Source organism: Vulpes lagopus, chromosome 11, assembly GCF_018345385.1.
Source record: "Vulpes lagopus strain Blue_001 chromosome 11, ASM1834538v1, whole genome shotgun sequence".
NCBI classification, from domain to species: domain Eukaryota; kingdom Metazoa; phylum Chordata; class Mammalia; order Carnivora; family Canidae; genus Vulpes; species Vulpes lagopus.
In genome coordinates, this window is record NC_054834.1 from 65,412,965 (window position 1) to 65,418,964 (window position 6,000).

The 6,000-nt window shown below is 40.1% G+C and overlaps 1 long non-coding RNA gene across 1 annotated transcript in view; it reads right to left on the reverse strand.

Moving 5' to 3' along the window:
- Positions 1–5,646, reverse strand: part of LOC121471932 — a 90,058-nt gene extending 84,412 nt beyond the window's left edge. Inside the window, exon 1 of the long non-coding RNA XR_005982738.1 lies at positions 5,558–5,646. This is a non-coding gene — a long non-coding RNA (uncharacterized LOC121471932). The remainder of the gene's footprint in view (positions 1–5,557) is intronic.
- Between the last annotated feature and the right edge of the window lie 354 nt (positions 5,647–6,000).

Below are 6,000 nucleotides of genomic sequence, written 5' to 3' on the forward strand. Positions count from 1 at the left end.
TTGGACCCATATGAATTAGTATTAGGAAAAATACGCGTGGAAGTTTGGAGAAAGTTAGTATCAAGAAGACACATATGTAAGACAAGGAGAAAGAAAACCATGACTATACAAAAGGATATTTACAGTAAGGGAGATACAACACAGGAAGTGGGAAGATAATCATAGAAAAACCACAACATGTGTTTTTAAAATGCAAAGCCCCAGGGAGGAGAAAGCGAACGATACAATAATGCCATTCACTCTGGCATCCTGTGCATTTGGTTTTGCTCTTTACTTTTTTTTTTTAACTTTAAACAATTTGTTACGAGAGTAACAAAGATACAGCTCATGATCTTGCAACTCTAATGCCCTAAATCAGAAACAGATGGTGCCTAGTGTACCCTGTTTCCTAGAAACTGCAGAATTTTGAGGACAACACCCTCTATGCACCGCACCACTGATTCCAGTTCCTTCACAAATACTAATACATGGCTAAATAATGTGGTTTCTGAGCATTGTATTGAAACATCTGTTTTTCTTGCTCGAGAACCTTCTTGAAGATCAAAACCTCTCCATTTGTATTGGGTTTTTCTTCCCTCTGATTTCAAAACTAATTCATTCTTATCCTTACTGAACAAGGAAGAAAATTAAAATCCCCTGGAATCCTTCTACCCCGCAATAACCACTGACCATTTTAACATTTTGACATCCTTCTAGTTCTTTTTCTACACACATACACAGGCACACACACACACACACACGAACACACAAACTTCATAGAAAATAGGATGTGTACAAATTGTCTTTTGATCTGTTTTGTTCACCAAATGTATCACTGATGTTTTTCCGTATCACCAAATATTTATGATGACCACTAGTATTTCATCACATTTTTAAAAAGATTTATTTATTTTAGAGAAAAAGAGAGCACAAGTGTGAGGGGAAGAGGTAGGAGAGAGAATCTCAAGCAGACTCCACGCTGAATGCAGAGCCTGACATGGGGCTCCATCTCACCACCTGGAGATCATGACCTGAGCTGAAACCAAGAGTTGTACCCTCAACCAACTGTGCCACCCAGGTGCCCTCTCCATCATATTATATAAATTATTTAACCAATCTCCTTTTCATCCAACCAATTCTATACATTCAACACCCGTATGTGTCAGAACTGTGCTTGGCACTCAGTGCATAGCTGGGAGTATAACCGGCAAAATTCCTGCCCTCATGGAGTATACAGTCCTTTTACTGATGTGTAGCTTATTTGAGAACTTTTATTATTAGAAAATAGCACAGTGAAATCTGACAAAACACTATCTCTGCTGTGTGATTAAGCTTAACATCATTGGTGAAAGCTCCTATAAACAACTTGTCCCCCAGATATGATGTGACATGAGTGGTACCTACAGCTGTGGCTTTCCTACCAAGAACCAATAACCCCAGTTTAATGATTTTTTAAGGGGCACCTGAGTGGCTCAGTGGCTGAACGTCTGCCTTTGGCTCAGGTCCTGATCCCATATTGGGATCGAGTGCCACATTGGGCTTCCCACAGGGAGCCTGCTTCTCCCTCTCCCTATGTCTCTGCCTCTCTCTGTGTCTCCCTATGAATAAATAAAATCTTTTTTAAAAATGATTTTTTTTAAATCAAGAGACAGTCTACAAAATACCTGACCAGCGTTCCTCAGAACTGTCAAGGTCATCAAAAATATGGAAAATCTAGGGGGCCTGGCTGGCTCAGTTAGTAAGAACACGTAACTCTTGATCTCAGGGTTTTAAGTTTGAGTGCCATGTTGAGCATAGAAATTAACTAAAAATAGGGATGCCTGGGTGGATCAGTGGTTGAGCGTCTGCCTTCTTCAGCTCAGGGTGTGATCCCAGGGTTCCAGGATCGAGTCCCACATTGGGTTCCCTGAATGGAGCCTGCTTCTCCCCCTGCCTGCTTCTCCCTCTGCCTGTGTCTCTGCCTGTCTTTCTCTCTGTGTCTCTCATGAATAAATAAAATATTTTTAAAAATTAACTAAAATATTTTTTTAAAAAAATAAGAAAAATCTGGCAAACTCTCACAGTCCTGAGGAACCTAGAGAGACATGACAACTAAATATAGTTGGTGTTCTAGATAGAATCGTGGAACCGAAAAAGAACAGCAGGTTAAAACTAAGGAAATATGAATACAGTATGAATTTTAGTTAATAAAATGTATTAATACTGGTTCATTAGTTTCATTAGTTGTGATGAATGTAATATACTAATATCAGTTGTTAAACAATGAAGGAAATGAGGAGGAAAGACAGATGGAGTACAGAGGAACTGGCTGTACTATCTTTGCAACTTCTCTGTATATCTAAAACTATCCTACAATTAAAATTTTTTTAAACACAAACACTGTGACAGTCATCCTTGCAAATTGAAGCATGTCTCTGATTACTTCCTTTGGATAAAGCCCCAAGAGTAAAATTGCTGAGCCAAAGTGTATACAAAATCTTATTTACTAGAGATTTTTTTTTTTTTAAGATTTTATTTATTTATCTGAGAGAGAGAGCATGCACAGGGTAGGGGCAGAGGGAGAAGCAGATTCCCCATCGAGCAGAGAGCCCCAGGACCTTGAGATCATGACCTGAGCCGAAGGCAGCCACTTAATCAACTGACCCACCCAGGCACCTCTCTAGAGATTATTTTTAAAGTGTTGCATATAGTAAAAAAAAAAAAAAAAAAAAAAAAAAAAAAAGTTGCATATAGACATTTTGCTGGCTTTAAAAAAAAAAAAACTTTTTAAAAAAATTTTTGCTGGCTTTTTAAAGATGGGTTCACCTTATGCCTTTATCTCTGCATTTTCCTAGTTGCTGACCCAAAGCTGGAAAGAAACCTACGAGACCCTAAATCCCAACTACCTTGTGTCTCAAATGAGGAACCTGTAAATCCAGAGAAGTGAAGTGACTTGCCCAGGGTCAGGGACCTAGCGAACTGAAATAGGACCCATGTCCTGTGAACTATAATGTGGGTTGGGCTATCTCTGAGTGGGCGCAAAAGAAATAAAATTTTCTGGCTGATGGTGGAATTAGTGATCAACAGCCAAATCTGCCTCTATTTTCCATAGGTAAATATAAGGGTTTGCTTCCTTTGTCTTAGACACAGTTGCAAGAAACAAAAAGGATTTTTAACATTTCAGAATGGATTTTTAAGAAAGGATTTTTAAGTTTAAAGAATGGATTTACACACAGCTACCAGAATTGCTTGACTAAATCCCTGGGCAAGTTACTCCTTTCTGAGCTAATGCTTCCCAATCAGAAAAGTCAGAATTCCTAATGCCTACTACTTCTAAGTCTTCTACTGGGGACCTTGTAGAAATTAAGTAGCTAGGGCAGATAGATCTGCAGAAGCCTTGGAGACAAATGTCATTTAAGAAAAAGGCATTTGAATGAGAACAAAAGGCACCATTTCTGTTAAGCGGTCTGTCATATCCCAAGAAAGTTCATTTCCTTGCCTGTATGGTCTCTAGACAAGGAAAATCCCAGACTTGGCATTGGTAAGGAAGAAGAGGGCGATAGGAAGGAAGGGAGAGAATTGTTAGACTTCTTGGCTGGAAATCAGAAACAAATAGTTCCCGAGCCTGGCATTGTCAGGGGCCAGCGTCAGGACCAGCCCAAGAAGGCAGACGAGGAACATTACCGGTCCTGACTTGGCTCCACACACCGTTACTCAACAGAAAGTGGTGCGTAAGCAGGATCCTAGAGGATGCAAGAGGAATATAAACAATCTCTGGGTGGGGACCTGTGGTTGCCTATAGAAGCTTTGCCAGGCCTAAGATTGCAGGCATCCATTTTGCCTTATTTAATTCCCAGACATTCTTGCAGGATTTGGGCAATGACAAAGGCAAGCTAAAATGAACTAAAGTCTGGGATTTAGAAATGCCCTGGCCTCTGACCTCAAAATGGAGCCTCTAATCAAAATGCTAAGCCTGGCTCAGGCCAGTGAGCATCCTTGCTCTGCCACATGGAAATGACTTTATTTGCCTATACACATCTGTCAGCACCTGCACTGAAATGAAACTTGACAGACAAAATGAGGAAGGGGTAATACTGCTAAGAATTCTTCCTATTTTTATAATTTGAACCTTCTTATTTTTTGAAGCAGTAGGAGGGGAGAAAGATATAACTTTCAGGATCAGATGAAAGGAGAAAAGAAGTAAACAGATGGCTAGAAATCCCCCATTTTTATTCATTGCTGTCATTACTCTGCAGACGTGCAAAGACGTGGGCAGCTTGATTGGCACTGTTCGTGATTGTGTGGCAGCTAAAGAAGTGACAGCCCTAGGGTGTCAAGAAAGGACAGGATGAGATGGAAGCATCTGGGTGTGACCTCACAAGAGTCCTTAACTAAATGAGAATCTATACTTTAAAATGTGGGTTTCTAGCTTAATTGCATTGGCTTCTTTTACACAAAGTAGTTCTGGGCTCTATGCTGGCAAATCAAAACTTTACTGGATCGGCTATGACCTTGGTCTGTAAGGTCAATGTCAATCCTATTTTATTGATGTGACTTAACTGCCCCCTGTCGGGGCTACCTATGAATTCGGTTCCTTGTTGGTGCCTTCAATTCCACCACTGGAGTTCCATTCCTTTGAATTAGATGATAATCAGATGATGTACCACATGCCCATACCAGCCAACTCACAGCAGTTGTCTGAATCACTGTGTTGAAACAATACTAGAGTGGGAGAGGCTCCCACAACGAATTAGCAAGATGAGTAAGAGAGGGAAGAGAGGCAATGTCTGTGGCTTAAGGCAATGTGTCCCTCCTTCTGGAAAGGGCTATCTATTTAGCTTTTATATGTGGATCCATGTCAGATCACTTGGTAGATACAGCATTTGTATTTTTAGAAGCAAAACGCAGGATGTATATGGTTCAAGCAAGGATTTTCTTTTTCTGATTTTGTGAATTAAATCATGTGCAAGCTCTCCCAAAGATATAAAAGTAACATTTAAGTATAAGGCGGTGCCTGGGTGGCTCAGTCGGTTAAGTGTCTGGCTCCTGGTTTTGGCTCAGGTCATGATCTTGGGGTTGTGAGATGATGCCCCTTGCAGGGCTCCACTCTCAGAAGGGCGTCTGCTTGAGATTCTCTCTCTTCATCTTTCTCTGCCTCCCCCCAAAATAAGTAAATCTTTAAAAAATAAAAGTAACATTTAGTTAAGCATGTAATGAATGAATCACAACCTACTGAAATTTGTGGGAAATATTATTACATGAGAGGTAATAAAAACAATTCAGAGCACATGGTCACCAAGAATAAATCCAAAGCACAGGAGGATCAGGTCTGGGTGGGAACCCTGGGCTTTCAGGGGCCATCAGAGGGACCTGGTCTCTGAAGTCATGGTGGTTTCATAAGCAGGTAGAAAGAATAACAAAAAAGGAAGTGAAAAGTCACTGACATACTTCACTTATTCCACAATTTTGCTTTTTAAATTTCTCTTGCATGTCTCTGCATTAGGCATTTCCTGGGGAGAGTTTCAGAATTCTAGACAGCATGTAGGGGCAATTACTAATTACTACAATGTCATCCTGGCTTCCCCACTAATTTACCAACCTTTATGGCGAAGGCTCCACTCTTTCAGCAAGGATCCTATGGTCCCACACATGCGAAGGCTCTCTATCCTAAGGTCAAATCAACCTTTCAAAAAAATAACCAACAAAGTTTGAGCTGAAATAAAATTCTTATATCAACAACAAGAATTTACCGAGCACTTTAAGCCCTGAGTTATAAGGAAAAATGTTTAAGTAAACTTGAAATCCTTGGCAAGAAAGGAAAAGCTCTCCTCTGTGACCTCAGTCTTTTCAACCACTCTTCACCCTGGTTCTCTCCATGCCTTCCTGACTTTTTGCCTAGAATGCTCTTTCTCCTCCTCATACATATCTTTTATAATAATGATCATACTTTACGGTATTTGTAGTTCTCCTTTGTCTTTCTGTTAAACTTCAAAAACAGAGAATGGGAAATGTGTATTCTGTCCAAAGATACTTCATGAACAC